Source organism: Lithobates pipiens, unplaced genomic scaffold (assembly GCF_037356315.1).
Source record: "Lithobates pipiens isolate NorthernLeopardFrog02 unplaced genomic scaffold, aLitPip1_a1.2 Scaffold_23, whole genome shotgun sequence".
Classification (NCBI taxonomy): domain Eukaryota; kingdom Metazoa; phylum Chordata; class Amphibia; order Anura; family Ranidae; genus Lithobates; species Lithobates pipiens.
In genome coordinates, this window is record NW_027507785.1 from 98,293,161 (window position 1) to 98,315,350 (window position 22,190).

A 22,190-nucleotide genomic window follows, 5' to 3' on the forward strand; every position below is an offset into this window, starting at 1 on the left:
GCATCTCTCCTAAACTCTCAGATAGACTATGTCAAATTGATATCCTGCATAGGGCATATCTCACCCTGCTAACAGCTGGAAACAAAGGTATCAAGTCTCTGGTGGGAGGCCGGGTTGCTGAGAGGGCACCCCTTGCGGCTGAGTGCAGCGTACCCCTGGGAGTGAGACAGGGAATACAGTGCCCAAAGGTGCACGGGTTGCTGGATATGGTTGCTGAGTCGCTGGAGTTGGGCAACCATGCATGGACGGGTTCCAGTGGAGCAAACAGGAGCAGGGTCAAGCCAGGCCAGGGGTCATACACAGATCCAATCCGATACGAGGTACAGCAGGATGAATCAGGAGCAGAGTTGGAAGCCAGGTCAAGGGTCAACACCGCACAGACAAGCGTAGATACAGGAGGTGCAGGCGTGGGCGTAGTCAGGTTCAAGCCAGGGGTCGGTGCAGGCGGACAGCAGGGAGAGTCAGGCAAGCCAGGTAGTCATGGGAATCAGGTAAGCGGGTACAGGGAACACGGAAGCTGACGATAATCCAGCAACCTGCCTATAGTTTGCAGCAGGCTTAAATAGACCAGCAGGCGCCAACTACCATCACTGTGCGCACGCACACACGCGTTTGCGCACATGCACCGTGTGCGCACGTGCCCGTGTGCGCACATGCGTTGGCATGCATGTTGGTGTGCGTCCATGCGCACTGGCGCTTCTGCGTGCGCCTGCCATTGTTGCGCACATGCGCCCAGGAATTCGACTGGTGCGACTGTAATGGTTCCTGGCAGGATCGCCAGTTCTGCGATTGCTTCCCTGACAAAAGGTGAGTACACCTCTAAGTGAAAATGTCCAAATTGGGCCCAATTAGCCATTTTCCCTCCTCTGTGTCATGTGACTCGTTAGTGTTACAAGGTCTCAGGTGTGAATGGGGTAAATGGGGAGCAGGTGTGTTAAATTTGATGTTATCGCTCTCACTCTCTCATACTGGTCCCTAGAAGTTCAAAATGGCACCTCATGGCACAGAGCTCTCTGAGGATCTGAAAAAAAGAATTGTTGCTCTACATAAACATGGCCTAGGCTATAGGAAGACTGCCAAGACCCCAAAATTGAGCTGTAGCACGGTGGACAAGACCATACAGCGGGACAGGTTACATTCGGAAGAGGCTTCGCCATGGTCAACCAAACAGGTTGAGTACATGTGCTCATCGTTAAATCCAGAAGTTGTCTTTAGGAAATAGACGTATGAGTGCCGCCAGCATTGCTGCAGAGGTTTAAGGGGTGAGGGGGGGTCAGCCCGTCAGTGCTCAGACCATACACCGCACACTGCATCAAATTGGTCTGCATGGCTGTCATCCCAGAAGGAATCCTCTTCTAAAGATGATGCAGAAGAAAGCCCGCAAACAGTTTACTGAAGACAAGCAGACTAAGGACATGGATTGCTGGAACCATGTCCTGTGGTCTGATGAGAACAAGATAAACTTATTTGGTTCAGATGGTGTCAAGCGTGTGTGGCGGCAACCGGTGAGGAGTACAAAGACAAGTGTGTCTTGCCTAAAGTAAAGCATGGTGGTGGGAGTGTCATGGTCTGGGGCTGCATGAGTGCTTCCGGCACTGGGGAGCTACAGTTTATTGAGGGAACCATGAATGCCAACATGTACTGTGACATACTGAAGCAGAGAATGATCTACTCCCTTCGGAGACTGGGCCACAGGGCAATTTTTCAACATAATGACCCCAAACACACCTCCAAGACAACCACTGCCTTGTTAAAGAAGCTGAGGGTAAATGTGATGGACTGGCCAAGCATGTCTCCAGACCTAAACCCTATTGAGCATCTGTGGGGCATCCTCAAACGGAAGGCGGAGGAGCGCAAGGTCTCTAACATCCACCAGCTTTGTGATGTTGTCATGGAGGAGTGGAAGAGGACTCCAGTGGCAACCTGGGAAGCTCTAGTGAACTCCATGCCCAAGAGGGTTAAGGCAGTGCTGTAAAATAATGGTGGTCACACAAATTAATGACACTTTAGGCCCAATTTGGACATTTTCACTTAGGGGTGTACTCACTTTTGTTGGCAGAGGTTTAGACATTAATGGCTGTGTGTTGAGGGGACAGCAAATGTACACTGTTATACAAGCTGTACAATCATTGTAGCAAAGTATCATTTCTTCAGTGTTGTCACATGAAAAGATATAATAAAATATTTACAAAAATGTGAGGGGTGTACTCACTTTTGTGAGATACTGTAGGTTTAGTGAGTTCCCGGCCATGCCTAATGGATGTGGCACTTTGAGAGATGAATGTGCTCTGGAATGTGTGCTACCCATCTGCTGCTGTCATAGGGAGCGTCCTTTGTGTAGTCGCCCTTGAACACCTGCTGACACATTTTATATATATATATATATATATATACACCCTATTCAGCAATACCGGGGTTTCCCTGTATTCTCTACAGGTTGTTTATCCCCGCAGCACTGATCTGTACTTTAAGATGTGGGTACATCTGCAACTCTATGAGCTAATAAGTGAATTTACCCCTCAACAACATAACGCAGCTGGAAAAATAAGAAACTACACATGGATTCTGCTAAAAAATAAATTCAGCAATTTTCCACAGCAGGGAGCTGACCTTCCTGCTTTGAGAAGTTAATAGGATTTTTTTTACCTTTTCAAAAAAATAAAATCAAATTTTCTTGGATCTCGGATTAAGTGTGAATTAATTCCTTTACTAACAAGGTGCAAGCTGTTACTCGAATTGCTAGAAAAGAAGTCACTTTACAGCTGAGAAAAGCAGCAACCAGAAACTCATCCAACATCTGCAAATTGTAATAAGAGAAATACCTTCGAGAAAAACGTCATCTAAAAATGTGAAGTGCCTGGCTGTTGTGCTGACCCACTGACTTCACTACTTAAAGCCTCACTCAAGGCACATCTCTTTTTTAATCTTTAATAGTCTCATTAGCACTCTATTTTTTTTTTTTTTTACTATTTAGCAGCTCTCTAAGCTCAACTGAGCTCTTCTGATATAAGCAGCGGGAAGCCGCACTTCTGGTTCCCTGACGCATCATAACTGGGTCTATGATAGACACCAATTTTACCTCTGTCCCCACACTCTGCTGTAGAAATTGTATAACTTTTTTTTTTAATAACATACTATAGGATATAGGGTTGGATTAAAAAGATGTTAGAAAAGGTGCAGCTGCCACCCACTAGCATCACCCCCTACCCATCAGAACTCCTCAGATCAGTAAACAACCAGCACAGCAGGACCAGTTTTACATTGATTCATAACATAGTATAATAATAGCAGTGCCAGGTGACACAGTGAGCTAAGCAAAAGCTGTATCGGCTGAATTTACAGTTTTAGATTGAATCCTGCATTATTTGAAAACAAAGGATCTGGAAATGACAGTGAGAGCTAGCCTCATCCTCCTTTATATCTTGTGGGCTAATGCAGGGTGGCAGATGATTATGTGACACTTGGACAAAAGTATGCCGCACAATTACTGAACTTCACTGATTGGTACTGCTCCTAGCAAACTACACCACTGACCACCACTGGACCCATACGCTTCTGAACTTCAGAAATTTCTCAACTAACCACTAGTGGACCTACACACTTCTCAACTGACCACCACTAGACCAATGCACTTTTCAACTGATCACCACTGGAACTACGCACTTCTAAATTGACTGCCACTGGACCCACACACTTCTCAATTGACTACCAGTGGCCAATGCACTTCTCAACTGACTGCCACTGGACCCATGCACTTTTCAACTGACTGCCAGTAGACCTAAACACTTTTCAACTGACCGCTAGTGGACCTATGAACATCTCAACAGACTGCTACTGGACCCCTGCACTTCTCCACTGACCATCACTGGACCCCTGCACTTCTCCACTGACCATCACTGGACCCCTGCACTTCTCAACTGACTGCCACTGGACCCATTCACTTTTCAACTGACTGCCAATAGACCTAAACACTTTTCAACTGACTGCCAGTGGACCTATGAACTTCTCAACAGATCGCTACTGGACCCCTGCGTTTCTCCACTGACCATCACTGGACCCCCACACTTTTCAACTGACTGCCAGTGAACCTATACACTTTTCAACTGACGGCCAGTAGACCTATGTACTTCTCAACTGACTTCCATTGGATCCATACACTCCACATCTGAACGCCACTGAACCCATGCACTTGTCAACTGGCCACCACTGCATCCATGCGCTTTACAACTGACCGTTACTGGACCCATGCCCCTCTCCACTGACCACCACTACACCTGTGCACTTCTCCAATAACTTCCACTACATGGCTGTGCAATGCACCAGGCATCCACTATGTCCTACTATAGTCCTACTATAGTGATGCGGGGGTCAATGGGAGGAACTAATATGTGCAGTATGGGATACAGATGATCAACACTCCCAGAAATATCTAATAAAACTTTAGTGGATGATTCCTCACTGTCAAAGTGGTGTTTGGCAGCATAGAGAGTGGGAAAGGTCTTTTTTTTTTTTCTTAGCAGGTACATCTGTAATTTAAATTAAAAGTTTTGTGACAAATCATAAATATACTGTATAGTGTGCATGCATATGTGTGATTTCTGTTTTGTATGAAGGAAAAACTCAGCAGAAAAACTGATAGTGTGTATGGGGCTTAACTTGTAGAGCCCTGTATGGATTTTAGCAGGAGACATTAGAAAAAGTTAACAGTCACTGCTGGACTTTTCTGTCAAAAACCCAGTGTGCTCAGCAAACAAAGTGCTATGGAAGCACATTGTAATATTTATTTGTAAATGTAATATACAGCTCTCAACTGTTTCTGATTTCGAGGGACTGTCCCTGACTTAGAACAAAATCCCTGTGTCCCTCTTTCCTCCTCATTTGTCCCTCATTTTGGTCTGCACTAATCATTCAAAAAGTGAATAGTAGTGCTAAACCTTTCATCCAATTTCTATTAAATTACATTTTAATTTTAATATTTTAATTATTACATTTCTACATTGGTAAATTTCAAAAGTGAATCGTAGTGGTTATATAAAAGCACTTGTGGGTTTAATAATTTTTTTATATAATTCTCCCTTAACCACTTAAGCCCCGGACCAATTTGCAGCCAAAGGATCAGGCCCCTTTTTGCAATTCAGCACTTCGTCGCTTTAACTGACAATTGCGCGGTCGTGCGACGTGGCTCCCAAACAAAACTGGCGTCCTTTTTTTCCCACAAATAGAGCTTTCTTTTCGTGGTATTTGATCACCTCTGCGGTTTTTATTTTTTTGCGCTATAAACAAAAATAGAGCGACAATTTTGAAAAAAATGCTATATTTTTTACTTTTTGCTATAATAAATATCCCCAAAAAATATATAAAAAACATTTTTTCCCTCAGTTTAGGCCGATACATATTCTTCTACATGAATGCACGAAACTAATGCGCTCCACCTGGCTAATATTAAATGTGTAAAAAATACCTAAAAAATATATCTATATATGTGAGCCTAAAAAATATCCAAATACGTGTACATATGTAGGAAGCTGCCAACAAAAAATAGTGATCTCAACACCAAAAGAAATATAAAAATACAAAAAATGCGGCGCTACCTAGAATAAAAAACAATACTCAAACACATGTAGTGCAACAGTGAATTCACCTCACTAAAAGTGATAAATGTGCAATATTCAACCGTGAATATTATAGTATCCGATAAAATAAAGTGTATAAATCTTCAAAACATCATGCATGAAATATTAACAAAATATTAAATGTGAAAATTGCTGAATAAATACTCTTATGAAAACAGTCCAAGAAATGACGAATAATAATAAAATGACGAATAATAAATAAAAAGTGCTTCTCTAATGAAGTCCATGCAATTAAATAGTGAGCATGTATCATAGTTCATGCAAAATTAGTAAAGTGTTCTCCAAATCCGTGACTGTCCACCGATCAACTTCAGTGCCCAATTTCAGTGCCACAACTCCGTGCACCCACTGTTTCCCCCAGCCTCTCACCTCAGAAATCAAATATATAAGCACTGCAACAAAACCGATATTCACTCGTCCTTGGCAGTCCAGCTTCAGCAGGATACCACTGTATATATAGGAATAGTGTTTCCCCAATGTCTTCAAACAGGTGAGATTATCGTTCGTGGTACATAGGAAAGATAAGGGGAGGCTCTCATGGGTAGTAATCAATAGCAGCGTTTTAATAGATAAAATAAATCACTTACATTAAAGCAAATGACAGCAAACTTCGCAAGTACGAACGGAGCAGATGACAACAAACTACGCAAATACGAACGGAACTTCCGGTCTCGGCCGCGAACGGAAGTGATGAATGCAACACCAAAAGCTCCCTCCCTGACGCGTTGCGTCACGACCTCCTGACTTTTTCAAAGGGTAAAGGGGGAATGGTGTTGACGGAGCTTATATACGATCAGCGCCGTCGTCATGGTAACCACGGCGGCGCCGTCGTATATGTAAACATAAAACCAAATCTTCAACAGCATATATTAAAATACTAGCTGCCATGTTTACAATGCCAAACATATTGATATCTCAAAACATAAGTACAATGTTAAAAAATATGTTTAAAAAATAAACAAACATAAATCCTAGTATATATAAAAAAACGACATCTAGTGGTTAAACTTCAGATCTGTTCTTCTAATGATCTAAACATATTATATATATATAAAATATGTAAATATATATATAAAATTCTATAAAAAATACCTTTTTAATCTATATCACATGAAATAAAATCAAAATCAAAATAAAAATACAAAAAATATGTATATCTGTATAGAAATATATATGTAAAAAATAGTAAAAATGTAGTCTCCCCAAATTGTTACTACCATTAATTATAAAATGAGTACCATCCCAATCTATGTAGAGAATAATAGAATGTAATATTATGCATCTTTAAATATTAACAGTCCTAAAAGAATATACAAAATATTGTTTTAGAAAAAATGTATATATAAGGTGCAAGCTATATCTCATCGAGTGTTAAAAGAAGGGCTTATTAAAAATTGGAGATAAAACAATTGAGGTCAAATTCTACATTGTGACCTAAAGGTGTCAAAGTGCGGAGTTCATGTATCCACCGAGATTCGGCCTGACTAATTTTGATCACCTTGTTGTCGCCCCTCCAATGTGGTTTGTACTTCTGAATACCACAAATGATTAGCGATGACGGATCTTTTTTATGGAATTTTGCGTAATGTCTCGACAAACTATGTTTGTCGAAACCTTTTTTAATATTCTGAACATGTTCTCTGAGTCTTTTCCATAACTGTCTTTTTGTCCTACCCACATACTGAATATGACATGGGCATTCCAAAAGATAAACAACCCCTTCACTGTGGCAAGTAATGAGATCATCTATCATATATTCTTTCTGAGTTACTGTGGATATAAACGACTTCTTTTTAGTTTTTTCATTTACATGTCTGCACGCATAGCAACTTTTGCACGGGAAAAAGCCTTTTCCTTCAAAAAAAGAAAAAGGCCTTTTGGGAGGATCCAAGACATTTTTGGCCAGATTATCTCTCAAAGTGGGAGCTCTCCTGTACACAAACTTTGGTATTTCTGGTAAAATATTTCCAAGGTGTCGATCCATTTTGATGATTTCCCAATGTTTTTTTATGATTTTCTCTATCTGTTTGTGCTGAATATTATAATCCATAATAATGGATACCATCTCTTGTTTTTCTGGATTCGTGATCTTATCCTGTATTAATTTCTCTCTATCTATTAGTGCCACACTTCTTATTTGATCCTCAATAAAGTCCGTATGGTACCCCTTTTGAATAAATCTATCACCAATCAATTTCGCTTGCTCAAGAAACTTAGATTCATTGGAACAGTTACGTCTTAATCTAATTAATTGCCCTCTAGGTATATTATCCAGCCATCTATGATGATGGCAACTGTCCAGGGATAGGTAACTGTTTCTGTCTACTGTTTTAAAATGGGTAAAAGTATTCAGTGAGTTTTCTTTCTTCTCGATCACTAAATCTAAAAAGGTTATTTTATCTTCGTTAATATCCCATACCAATTTAATATTTTTATCGTTCGTATTAAGATTGAAACAGAAGTCATTGAGACTTTCTTTGTCTCCTGACCAGATCAAAATAAGGTCATCAATATATCTTTTATACAATGTAACTTGTTTGGGCATATTTTTATATAGTATTTCTTCCTCCCACTGTGCCATATACAAATTTGCTACGCTGGGGGCGTATTTGGCTCCCATTGCAATACCGCATATTTGTTTATAATAGCAGTTATTGAACCAAAAGTAATTCGAATCTAACCCAAAACGTAAGCAATCAATAATAAACCTTCTTTGTTTGCACTTGAGACTACTTAAATTTCTTAAACCCCATTTAGTAGCTTCTACTGCCTCTTTATGGTTGATGATAGTATATAAAGAGGTCACATCAGCGGTAACTAGGTAGGTGGGACCATTGTGTAGTCTAATATCATTTAATATTTGAATCAAGTGCTTAGTATCCCTTATAAATGATTTAGTCTCCTTTACTATAGGCTGTAGGAAGAAGTCAATATATTCTCCTAGTCTTGAGCAAACAGAATTAATTCCATTCACTATAGGCCTACCAGGCGGTTTTGTCTCATTCTTGTGTATTTTGGGAATGGTGTAAATCACGGGTACCCTGCAAGTATTGGGTACCAAATATTTGTCTTCTTTTTTATTTAACAAACCTTTATCTAATCCTTTATGTATAATTTTACTGAGTTCTTTTTTATATCGCAGGGTGGGATTATTATGTAACTTCAAATATGTATTTTCATCTCCTAACTGCCTATTTAATTCCTCATTATAGTCATCTTTGGACTGTATAACAATGGCTCCCCCCTTATCGGCTTGCCTTATGACAATGTCCTTCCTGGACTCAAGTTGTTTCAGACCTTTTCTGATGTCAACCGGATCATATATCTTCTTGGTCTTCAATTCTTGGATATCATTTACAACCATTCTTTTAAACACTTCAATATGACCTTCATTTCCCCCTGGTGGGTTGAAAAGAGATTTATTGCGTAGATTCGTGTATTGTATACCATTCTGTTCAGGAAGCTTTGTTCCTCTTCCTATTCCAGAATCTGTTAGCATGTATTTCTTTATGTTCATGCTTCTTATAAATTTATTGATATCTACGTAAGTGTTAAATTTATTCCAATTTCTTTTTGGAGCAAATTTTAACCCTTTGTCTAATACTTTGATCTCTTCTTTTGTCAAAATTGCTCCACTTAAATTAATAATGCCCTCTCCTATCTTTCTCTTTTTCTTTTGCTTTTTGACTCCGGCTCTGCACCCTCTTCTCGTTTTTCGTTTCTTCCATTTCGTCTGTCTTGTTTGTAAATGATATCCAAGAATTGAAGACCAAGAAGATATATGATCCGGTTGACATCAGAAAAGGTCTGAAACAACTTGAGTCCAGGAAGGACATTGTCATAAGGCAAGCCGATAAGGGGGGAGCCATTGTTATACAGTCAAAAGATGACTATAATGAGGAATTAAATAGGCAGTTAGGAGATGAAAATACATATTTGAAGTTACATAATAATCCCACCCTGCGATGTAAAAAAGAACTCAGTAAAATTATACATAAAGGATTAGATAAAGGTTTGGTAATAAAAAAGAAGCCAAATATTTGGTACCCAATACTTGCAGGGTACCTGTGATTTACACCATTCCCAAAATACACAAGAATGAGACAAAACCGCCTGGTAGGCCTATAGTGAATGGAATTAATTCTGTTTGCTCAAGACTAGGAGAATATATTGACTTCTTCCTACAGCCTATAGTAAAGGAGACTAAATCATTTATAAGGGATACTAAGCACTTGATTCAAATATTAAATGATATTAGACTACACAATGGTCCCACCTACCTAGTTACCGCTGATGTGACCTCTTTATATACTATCATCAACCATGAAGAGGCAGTAGAAGCTACTAAATGGGGTTTAAGAAATTTAAGTAGTCTCAAGTGCAAACAAAGAAGGTTTATTATTGATTGCTTACGTTTTGGGTTAGATTCGAATTACTTTTGGTTCAATAACTGCTATTATAAACAAATATGCGGTATTGCAATGGGAGCCAAATACGCCCCCAGCGTAGCAAATTTGTATATGGCACAGTGGGAGGAAGAAATACTATATAAAAATATGCCCAAACAAGTTACATTGTATAAAAGATATATTGATGACCTTATTTTGATCTGGTCAGGAGACAAAGAAAGTCTCAATGACTTCTGTTTCAATCTTAATACGAACGATAAAAATATTAAATTGGTATGGGATATTAACGAAGATAAAATAACCTTTTTAGATTTAGTGATCGAGAAGAAAGAAAACTCACTGAATACTTTTACCCATTTTAAAACAGTAGACAGAAACAGTTACCTATCCCTGGACAGTTGCCATCATCATAGATGGCTGGATAATATACCTAGAGGGCAATTAATTAGATTAAGACGTAACTGTTCCAATGAATCTAAGTTTCTTGAGCAAGCGAAATTGATTGGTGATAGATTTATTCAAAAGGGGTACCATACGGACTTTATTGAGGATCAAATAAGAAGTGTGGCACTAATAGATAGAGAGAAATTAATACAGGATAAGATCACGAATCCAGAAAAACAAGAGATGGTATCCATTATTATGGATTATAATATTCAGCACAAACAGATAGAGAAAATCATAAAAAAACATTGGGAAATCATCAAAATGGATCGACACCTTGGAAATATTTTACCAGAAATACCAAAGTTTGTGTACAGGAGAGCTCCCACTTTGAGAGATAATCTGGCCAAAAATGTCTTGGATCCTCCCAAAAGGCCTTTTTCTTTTTTTGAAGGAAAAGGCTTTTTCCCGTGCAAAAGTTGCTATGCGTGCAGACATGTAAATGAAAAAACTAAAAAGAAGTCGTTTATATCCACAGTAACTCAGAAAGAATATATGATAGATGATCTCATTACTTGCCACAGTGAAGGGGTTGTTTATCTTTTGGAATGCCCATGTCATATTCAGTATGTGGGTAGGACAAAAAGACAGTTATGGAAAAGACTCAGAGAACATGTTCAGAATATTAAAAAAGGTTTCGACAAACATAGTTTGTCGAGACATTACGCAAAATTCCATAAAAAAGATCCGTCATCGCTAATCATTTGTAGTATTCAGAAGTACAAACCACATTGGAGGGGCAACAACAAGGTGATCAAAATTAGTCAGGCCGAATCTCGGTGGATACATGAACTCCGCACTTTGACACCTTTAGGTCACAATGTAGAATTTGACCTCAATTGTTTTATCTCCAATTTTTAATAAGCCCTTCTTTTAACACTCGATGAGATATAGCTTGTACCTTATATATACATTTTTTATAAAACAATATTTTGTATATTCTTTTAGGACTGTTAATATTTAAAGATGCATAATATTACATTCTATTATTCTCTACACCCACTGATAGATTGGGACGGTACTCATTTTATAATTAATGGTAGTAACAATTTGGGGAGACTACATTTTTACTATTTTTTACATATATATTTCTATACAGATATACATATTTTTTGTATTTTTATTTTTATTTTTATTTTATTTCATGTGATATAGATTAAAAAGGTATTTTTTATAGAATTTTATATATATATTTACATATTTTATATATATATAATATGTTTAGATCATTAGAAGAACAGATCTGAAGTTTAACCACTAGATGTCGTTTTTTTATATATACTAGGATTTATGTTTGTTTATTTTTTAAACATATTTTTTAACATTGTACTTATGTTTTGAGATATCAATATGTTTGGCATTGTAAACATGGCAGCTAGTATTTTAATATATGCTGTTGAAGATTTGGTTTTATGTTTACATATACGACGGCGCCGCCGTGGTTACCATGACGACGGCGCTGATCGTATATAAGCTCCGTCAACACCATTCCCCCTTTACCCTTTGAAAAAGTCAGGAGGTCGTGACGCAACGCGTCAGGGAGGGAGCTTTTGGTGTTGCATTCATCACTTCCGTTCGCGGCCGAGACCGGAAGTTCCGTTCGTATTTGCATAGTTTGTTGTCATCTGCTCCGTTCGTACTTGCGAAGTTTGCTGTCATTTGCTTTAATGTAAGTGATTTATTTTATCTATTAAAACGCTGCTATTGATTACTACCCATGAGAGCCTCCCCTTATCTTTCCTATGTACCACGAACGATAATCTCACCTGTTTGAAGACATTGGGGAAACACTATTCCTATATATACAGTGGTATCCTGCTGAAGCTGGACTGCCAAGGACAAGTGAATATCGGTTTTGTTGCAGTGCTTATATATTTGATTTCTGAGGTGAGAGGCTGGGGGAAACAGTGGGTGCACGGAGTTGTGGCACTGAAATTGGGCACTGAAGTTGATCGGTGGACAGTCACGGATTTGGAGAACACTTTACTAATTTTGCATGAACTATGATACATGCTCACTATTTAATTGCATGGACTTCATTAGAGAAGCACTTTTTATTTATTATTCGTCATTTTATTATTATTCGTCATTTCTTGGACTGTTTTCATAAGAGTATTTATTCAGCAATTTTCACATTTAATATTTTGTTAATATTTCATGCATGATGTTTTGAAGATTTATACACTTTATTTTATCGGATACTATAATATTCACGGTTGAATATTGCACATTTATCACTTTTAGTGAGGTGAATTCACTGTTGCACTACATGTGTTTGAGTATTGTTTTTTATTCTAGGTAGCGCCGCATTTTTTGTATTTTTATATTCTTCTACATATTTTTGGTAAAAAAAAATCGCAATTAGTGATTATTGATTGGTTTGCGCAAAAGTTATAGCGTTTACAAAATAGGGGATAGTTTTAAGGCATTTTTATTAATATTTTTTTTTTACTAGTAATAACAATGATCAGTGATTTTTATTGTGACTGCGACATTATGGCGGACGCATTGGATATTTTTGACACATTTTTGGGACCATTGTCATTTATACAGCAATCAGTGCTATTTAAATGCACTGATTCCTGTGTAAATGATACTGGCAGTGAAGGAGTTAACCACTAGGGGCAGGAAGGGGTTAAATGTGTGGGTGTTTTTTTTTTACTTTAGGGGACGTGGCTTGGCGTCTGACGTCACTGATTGTCTTTCCCTATAACAGGGAACAGACGATCAGTGACAGGCTCAGTAGGAAGCACGAGGAGAGGATTGTTTACACAGACCTCTCCTCGTTCTTCAGTTCTGTGACCCAATCGCGGGACACCAGCGGCGATCGGGTCCGCTGGTCCCACGGCCACGGTCACGGAGCTCCCGACCCATGGCTGGGCACTTAAAGAGCAACGTACAGGTACGTGCTTGCGCCCTGCCATTCTGCCAACGTATATGTGCAGGAGAAGGTCCTTAAGCGGTTAAGGGGGCGTGGCAGAGGTGTGTCCTATGCTTACATACGTTTGCTAAAAGGTGTCACTCGTTCCTATAGCAAAAAGTTGGCCCATTTGTATTTAATACAGTAATGCCGTGTACACGGTCGGACTTTCTGGCATAAAAAGTCAGACAGAATCATTTCATCGGATATTCTGATCGTGTGTGGGCTTCATTGGACTTTTATTTTATTTTTTTCGAAAATTCTGATGGACCTAGAAATAGAACATGTTCTAATCTTTCCGACGGAATTGATTCCCATCGGGAAAACCGTTTGTCTGTATTCTGTTCTGACGGACCAAAAACTATGCGTGGGCAGCTATTGGCTACTGGCTATTGAACTTCCTTTTTCTAGCCCCATCATACGTGTTCTAGACGATCGGACTTTGGTGTGATCACATGTAGGCAAGATCGTTTCAGCGGAACTCTGACGGAACTCCGTCGGAAAAACTGTCAGAGTTTATTCTGACGGAAAAACCGCTCGGGTGTACGCAGCATTAATGTGTTGCAGGTGCATGCCAGAGATTGCAGATAGGCTACAGGTGACTCTTATGGACTGCATTATTGCAAGAGGCGTAGCTATGCTAAAAGTAACTGTTAATGACTGAGAACTAGATATAGGAGACTCCTAGAGATTACTGTTAATTAAAAACAAAAACCCAACAGGGAAAATTAAAAAAAAAAAAGCGGCTGCTACAACAGCTGTGTGCTCACCAAGGTTAATTAAGAGAACAGCTCTTGTGGTGGGAAGGACGTCTATGCTGTACCCTGGAATAATATAAAGAATCAATATCTATAATATAAAGAATTTATTTAATGTTATAATTAAAAAGCATTAAAATAAAATTGATCATATACCATTTTAGTTTTCCTTTAAGCTTAAGAGACGTTCATTTTTGACACAGAAATTTTTTTGTTACTGGTCCAGTGAACAGGCACCGAAAGCAGTCTTGACAACCGACAGAGATTAGCATTTTTATTTCACTAATTACTTTCATTTATTCCTAAGAATTACATGCAAATGTGCAGCTACATAAATTAACAGAACAAAATTGCTAAATTATGATGTGCAATCATTTTTGTTAAATTCAAAACAAATAAATGGACAAAACAGAGGGAAAAAAACCCACAATGATTACATTATGCCAAGATTTTTTAGATAGATGGATGGGGAACACTTTTGCTTAAAATATAAATAAATGAAATCGTACTCTGCCTAAATGAACGGGTCTGTATATGAAGGACTGAAATCATCATTTATTTCCATGTTTTTGCAACTGTTATTCTCAATTTATAATAACTTTGTCATTGTAATTTAATTTCCAGTAATGATCATTATGCTGAATTCCAGATGTTTCTGGGTTTAACGCTTATTATAAAATACATTTACCAGCGTTCTATAAAATGCATGTCCAGACTGCGAGAAGCGATATACTGACAGAAGCACTCAAGCGGAGTGTGGGACGTTCCGTCACACAGACAAAACCTTTTTTTTAGAAATTTTGGATAAATTGGGGGGATGGTTAGAACCTCTCTCTGGTTTTTTTTGCCAGCTGAGATTTAAAGGGTAACTCCACTTTTGTGGGCAAAAAAATAGCAAATAAAGAAAAAATATGGCGTTTACAATTGCGACACAAGTCATATTGTAATTGAAAGTTATTAAAAATTACCTTTCCTTTTCAACCTGCAGCTCTGTCATTTTCTGAAAATGCTAAATTTTCTAAAAATGCATTGCAATATGGCTATCTGGAGGTGTTCTGTACACAAATTATTTCTGCCTGTGTGATTGGCTCACCAAATTTTCCCAGAAGTCTGCACTAAGATACAAGTCAGATTTCAGGCATCCCCTTTAACAAAAATGTCATTTTTTGTGAGATACATTCAATAGGAAATCAAGGCTAAAGGAGCAAACCCTGCAGCTTTCCTCATTAGAGAGCTGCAGCTAATTGAAAATGATGAACCCCCTCCTATTAGACTCACTCAGCAAAGGGGAACAGAGGCACAGGGGAACAGAATAACAAAAGGTAGGAATCTGCAACAAAGTTTGTTAAAGTGGTTGTAAACCCTTACAGCACACTTTGACCTACAGGTAAGCATTAATCTAGGCTTACCTGTAGGTCAACGTGTGCTGTAAGTGTGCTGTGCTGTCCAAGAAATATCTCCTAAACCTACATGGTTTAGGAGATATTTGCCGAAAGGCAGGCACCGCTGTCTACGGCGCATGCGCCGTAGACAGCGGCGCGCAGGCGCACTGAGCGCGCCACCGTCAACGGCGATATGCCGCGCGTGGCGGCTCCCGTGCACATGCGCGGGAGTGACGTCATTGCGGTTTCGCCAAATGACAGCGGCGGAGCGGCGAGACCCACCAAGAAGATGGATGCGCCGGACTACAGGGGACAGCGGTGACTTCACTGGCTCCTGTGTCAGGTAAGTGACACATAATGGACTACTATGCGATGCATAGTAGTCCATTATGCTTTGCCTTTGCAGGGAATGAAAGAGGAAGTAAACTCACCAGTGCTTTGGGAGACACATATTCTGATAAAGTTGTAATTTGCCAGCTGGGAAAAAAGGTCACAGGGGAGGGAGCTCCAGCTGATTGAAAGTATCAGCTCTGTTCTTGTGTGCTGTGTGGAGGGGGGTGTGTCCCCTCCCTCCAATCAGCTCTCAGAGCTCTCCTCACTGAGCTCTGCAGAGTGAAATTTAGGCTCTCCACCCCTTTTTTCTCACAGCTCAAATAAGCTTCCCAAATTCTGGATTTTGAATGAATGTAGATGGAGGAAAATGCAGATAAACAGGTACAACTTATATAGGAGGGTATGTTTTTTTTATCTCTGTGTATCACCAGAGGCCAGCCACTTAACTGGGTATATGGAAGGATTTACAGCCACTTTAAGTGATTTGATACTAGATATTTTCTTTTGCTTCATATAAAAAAATGGATTTCCCTCTTCTTCATGTTACCAGCTCAAGACACAAAGCATATGGATATTTATCCCCCTGCCTGTCTCCTAGCCAACATAACACTCAGCTTTGGTACTTTGAGCAGGATTTACCCACAAAAAGGGTAACCCCTCCAAAGCATTAGTGCTCAGTGCTTACAATCATCGGGGTATGCAGAAACCCAGTGCCCAGATAGAAATATCAGCATGGTGATGTCTTTATCTGTAACCTACCTGCCTGGTGCTAACCCCACCTGTTAATTGTGTGAAGTAAAATGAAATCCACATTGGTGGGGTCATTTTTGTACTCTACCCTTGTGTAATCATGGTCAGATTGTTACATTAACAGCATGGTGCAAAGCAGAAGAGCATTGATTGGCTCAGAGACCTGGATTCCACTCTCCAACTTTGCAGCTCAATAGGCAGCAAAGTTAAGCCTGGTACACATGCACAGTTTTTTTTCAGTTTAACCCGGTGGGCTGAATGAAAAAAAATGAGAAGCTTGCCGTACTAATTATGCAAGTTAGTACAGTGATCTTCCCGCTGAGTTATTGTGTTCTGACAGGGGGACTGCCCCCCGCCATTGGCTGCGAGTGCTGATCGAATGTTGGTTGGCTGCTGGTTTTCCAGCATGCCCATTCAACAAAAGCCACACGTTGGACCAGCTTCTGTTGGGCAGGCTGCTGTACAGACAAGCCAAATGTCAGCCAGTTTCTGCTGAACCGGCCAATCCTGGACGATATTCAGGCCATGTGTACCAGCGTTTAGACCCACTGCACTCGGTACTGTACCAGACCTGATCAGACACACCCTGTCCCCTTTATGCAGTTTATTCTGGGAGGCAAGGCTGTTACTCAGCATAGAGCACTGGAGTAGGAGGCGAGAAGGCAGAATTTTTTACTGTAAGAAAAGAGTATTTAAAACTTTTCCTAGCAAAAATAAGTCAGAAATCACTACAAGATTTTAAGGATATACAGTGCCTTGAAAAAGTATCCATACCCCTTGAAATTTTCCCAATTTGTTCATGTTACAACCAAAAACGTGAATGTATTTTATTGGGATTTTATGTGGTAGATCAACACAAAGTGGCACATAATTGTGAAGTGGAAGGGAAATTATAAATGTTTTTCAAAATGTTTTACAAATAAATATATGAAAGGTGTGGAGTGCATTTGTATCCAGCCCCCTTTACTCTGATACCCCTAACTAAAATCTAGTGTGACCAATTGCCTTCAGAAGTCACCGAATTAGTAAATAGAGTCCACCTGTGTGTAATTTAACCACTTGCCGCCTGCCCTATAGACAATTGACGGTGGCAAAGTGGTTTCATAATCCTGATCGGACGTCATATGACGTGATCAGGATTATGAGCCGCTGCGCGCCCCCGGGGGCGCGCATCGCGGCGATCGTTGTTGCGGGGTGTCAGTCTGACACCCGGCAACTACGATCTCGGTAGAGTCTCCGATGGAGACTCTTTACCACGTGATCAGCCGTGTCCAATCACGGCTGATCACAGTGTAAATAGGAAGAGCCGGTGATCGGCTTTTCCTCACTCGCGTCTGTCAGACGCGAGTAGAGGAGAGCCGATCGGCTGCTCCTCTGACAGGGGGGGTCTGTGCTGATCGATTATCAGCACAGCCCCCCCGAGGATTCCCACACTGAACCACCAGGGACGCCACTAGACCACCAGGGATGCCCAGAAAAAGGTAATCCTCCCTAGACCACCAGGGATGCCAGTCAGCACAATGGATGCCAATCAGTGCCCATAATGGATGCCAATCAGTGCCCACAATGGGCATCACTGATTCGCATGCATTATTGTTTGGCACTGATTGGCATCCATTAGTACAGTATAACACCAATGCCGCCTATGAGTGCCCACCTGTGCTGCCTATGAGTGCCCACCTGTGCCGCCTATGAGTGCCCACCTGTGCCGCCTATCAGTGCCCACCCATGCCCATCTGTGCCGCCTATCCATGCCCATCTGTGCTGCCTATCCATGCCCATCTGTGCCGCCTATCCATGCCCATCTGTGCCGCCAATCCGTGCCAACTATCAGTGCCAATTTGTGCCACCTATCAGTGTCCATCCGTGTCGCCCATCCGTGCCACCTATCAGTGCCACATATCAGTGTCCATCAATGCCACCTCATCAGTGCCACTTCATTGGTGCCCATCAGTGCCGCCTTATCAGTGCCCATCAGTGTAGCCCCATCAGTGCCCATCAGTGAAGGAGAAAACTTACTTATTTACAAAGTTTTGAAACTGAAACAAAGAAAAACTTTTTTTTTTTCAAAATTTTCGGTATTTTTTTATTTGTAGCGTAAAAAATAAAAACCGTAGAGGTGATCAAATACCACCAAAAGAAAGCTCTATTTGTGGGAAAAAAATGATAAAAATTTCATTTGGGTACAGTGTAGCATGACCGCGCAATTGTCATTCAAAGTGCGACAGCGCTGAAAGCTCAAAATTGGTCTGGGCAGGAAGGTGTTTAAGTGCCCTGTATTGAAGTGGTTAAAGGGGAGGTCCACCAAAAAAAAAAAAAATGCATAAAAAGGCTACAAAAAATAAAAAAAATAAAAAAAATTTCACTTACCAGAAATGGCTGTTGCTAGGCAGATCATCCTAATCTGCCTCTTATTCCCCGGTGATCTTCGGTCTTCTCCTCGCGTTGTCTTCTGGTGAATGGAGCGCGGTGTGTTGTGGGAACTGTGTGTGTCCCACAACACAGCACGCCCCATTCACAAAGCTCTGCACGACTCGGGCATGAGCAGTAGGAAACGGGCAGTGAAGCCACAAGGCTCCACTGCCCGTTTCCCTTACTTTGAATGGGACCCGTGAGCCGAGGGACAGGATGGCCTCGGGCGGCTGACATTGCGGGCATCCTAGAAAGGTAAGTGCTTATTAAAAGTAAGCAGCTACAGTGTTTTTAGCTGCTGACTTTTACAAAAAAAATTTTGCTGGCCCACCATTTTAATCTTAATATAAATACAGCTGTTCTGTGAAGCCCTCAGGGGTTTGTTAGAGAACCTTAGCGAACAAACAGCATCATGAAGGCCAAGGAACACACCAGACAGGTCAGGGATAAAGTTGTGGAGAAGTTTACAGCAGGGTTATGTTTTAAAAAAATATTTCAAGCTTTGGGCATCTTACGGAGAATTGTTCAATCCATCATCCAAAAATTGAAAGAACATGGCACAACTGCAAACCTACCAAGACATGGCCGTCCACCTAAACTGACAGGCCGAGCAAGGAAATCGGAGAAGCAGCCAAGAGGCCCATGGTAACTCTGGAGAAGCTGCAGAGATCCGCAGCTCAGGTGGAAGAATCTGTCCACAGGACAACTATTAGTCGTGCACTCCACAAATCTGGTCTTTATGGAAGAGTGGCAAGAAGAAAGCCATTGTTGAAAGAAAGCCATAAGTAGTCAATTTTCAGTTTGCGAGAAGCCATGTGGGGGACACAGCAAACATGTGGAAGAAGGTGCTCTGGTCAGACAAGACCAAAATTGAACTTTTTAGCCTAAAAGCAAAATGGTATGTGTGGTGGAAAACTAACACTGCACATCATCCTGAACACACCATCCCCAACATGAAATGTGGTGGTGGCAGCATCGTGCTGTGGGGATGCATTTCTTCAGCAGGGACAGGGCAGCTGGTCAGAGTTGATGGGAAGATGGATGGAGCCAAATGGAGGGCAATCTTAGCCCTTGTACACACGCTCGGAGATTCCGACGGAATGTGTCCTATCGGACCATTTTGTCGGATAATCCGACTGTGTGTGGTCTCCATCGGACTGTTTCCATCGGAGTATCCGACGGACCAAGTTTTCCAACTTGTCCGTAAAATTTTCCGTCAAAATGCTTCAACCGGACATACTCTGATCATGTGTAGCCTACTCCGACGGACAAAGTGCCACGCATGCTCAGATCAAATTCCTAGACCAAAGCTATTGGCTACTAGCCTGAACGTAGTCCCGTTGTAACAAAATAACGCCATCACGTTATGTACAATCGGATTTTCCGACAACTTTGTCCGACCGTGTGTATGCAACAGTTTCGGACAAAATCCGTCAATCAAAATCTGTCGGACAAAATCCAACGATTTGGTTGTCAGAATGTCCGGCCGTGTATACAAGGGCTTAGAAGAAAACCTGTTAGAGTCTACAAAAGACTTGAGACTGGGGCAGAGGTTCACCTTCCAGCAGGACAATGACACTAAACAGGGCTAGTGCAAGGATTTTTAACACCCTAGGCGAAATTTAATTTTGCCGCCCCCCCATGACCCCACCCTTTTTCCCCTGCCCATGTATACCCCACCTTTTTAATGAAGCGCCCAAATACAGCCTCACCAGCGCCTATCAAATGCAGCCTTACTAGCGCCCATCAAATTCAGCCTCACCAGCGCCCATTAATGCACTCTCACCAGCATCCATCAAATTCAGCCTCACCAGTGCCCATCAAATGCAGCGTCGCCATCGCCCATCAATGCAGCCTCACCAGCGCCCATCAAATTCAGCCTCACCAGTGCCCAATAATGCACTCTCACCAGCATCCATCAAATGCAGCCTCACCAGTGCCCATCAAATGCAGCCTCACCAGCGCCCATCAATGCAGCCTTACCAGCGACCTATCAAATGCAGCCTCACCAGCACCCACAAAATGCAGCCTACCAGCGCCCATCAAATGTAGCTTCACCAGCGCCCATCAAATGTAGCTTCACCAGCGCCCATCAAATGTAGCCTCACCAGCGCCCATCAAATGCAGCCTACCAGTGCCCATCAATTAATGTTTGCTTGCTTCTTTTCATTCGGGAGCCGGGACACCAACAGAGTCTTCCGCCGCTGCTGCGCCTCTGACACTATGTGTGAATGGAGTGGCCACTGCCTTCTGATGCTGAGACTTAGTTGCTTGCTGCAGAGAGAAGACAGTAGGAATACCAGTGGCTGGGCGCCCTAGACAGCTGCCTAGTTTGCCTAGTGGTAGCACCAGCCCTGACCCTAAACATACAGCCAGAGCGACAATAGAATGGTTTAGGTCAAAACATATTCATGTGTTAGAATGGCCCAGTCAAAGTCCAGACCTAAATCTAATAGAGAGTCTGTGGTAAGACTTGAAATTCCTGTTCAAAGACGCTCTCCATCCAATCTGACAGAGCTTGAGCTATTTTGCAAAGAAGAGTGGGCAACAATGTCACTCCTTAGATGTGCAAAGCTGGTAGAGACATCCCCAAAAAGACTTGCAGCTATAATTGCAGAGAAAGGGGGTTCTACAAAGTATTGACTCAGGGGATGGGGAGCTGAATACAAATGCACACCACACTTTCACATATTTGTTAGTAAAAAAAAATGAAAACCATTTATCATTTTTCCTCCACTTCATTATGTGCTACTTTGTGTTGGTCTATCGTATAAAATCCCAATAAAATACATTTACGTTTTTGGTTGTAACATGACAAAATGTGGAAAATTTCAAGGAGTGTGAGTACTTTTTCAAGGCACTGTAAGATGGTGTGAAACTTCAGTTAGACTTCAATAAATGCAAAGATGAATGAAATGGTCTTGTGCCTGGAGTTCAGTTTTAATTTGGACGTTGCAAACTTACACAAGAACCACATCCTCCTCTTGTTATAGGGAAATCTAAGTGCTTTTGTGTCATAATTATTACTGAATACTTAGTTGTTCCAACTAACCCTTGACTCATAGATCAATACTCTGCTGATGCCTTTAGCAATAAATACGGGGCAAATGTCAAAACAATTATCTACTTAACAATGTTATACTTAATAA